Source organism: Bombyx mandarina, chromosome 06 (assembly GCF_030267445.1).
Source record: "Bombyx mandarina strain Sakado chromosome 06, ASM3026744v2".
Lineage (NCBI taxonomy): Eukaryota > Metazoa > Arthropoda > Insecta > Lepidoptera > Bombycidae > Bombyx > Bombyx mandarina.
The window spans coordinates 54678-55053 of record NC_143213.1 but is presented as its reverse complement, the minus strand read 5'-3'; positions in this window follow the sequence as shown (position 1 = coordinate 55053).

Genomic DNA, 376 nt, shown 5'->3' with positions numbered 1-376 from the left:
CACACTTTTATACGTTAATGATATAATCTTGATATCTCCGTAGTTTGCAGAAGGATTCTGTTCTATGTCTTGTACAAACACGGGAGCCGTACTCCTCCGCGCGTTTATATCGCTTCGCAAACAACACCTGTTACCTGAAAATGCAATGAAATCAAATACGTTCAGTCGAGATGTCAGTTTATCAGCTGTGTGTCTGTCTGTGTGTTTGTATGTATGCCTGTTTGTATGTTCGTTAGATATTAAATAGTATATGAGTTAGATATTAGTATAAAGAGGAGGGAGTTCGTTGTGAACGAGTAGCGAATCCAAAAAATCTTGAGTGAAATTGACATCATCATGACAAGCAACTTACCACATATTTCTATTGTTGTCGACT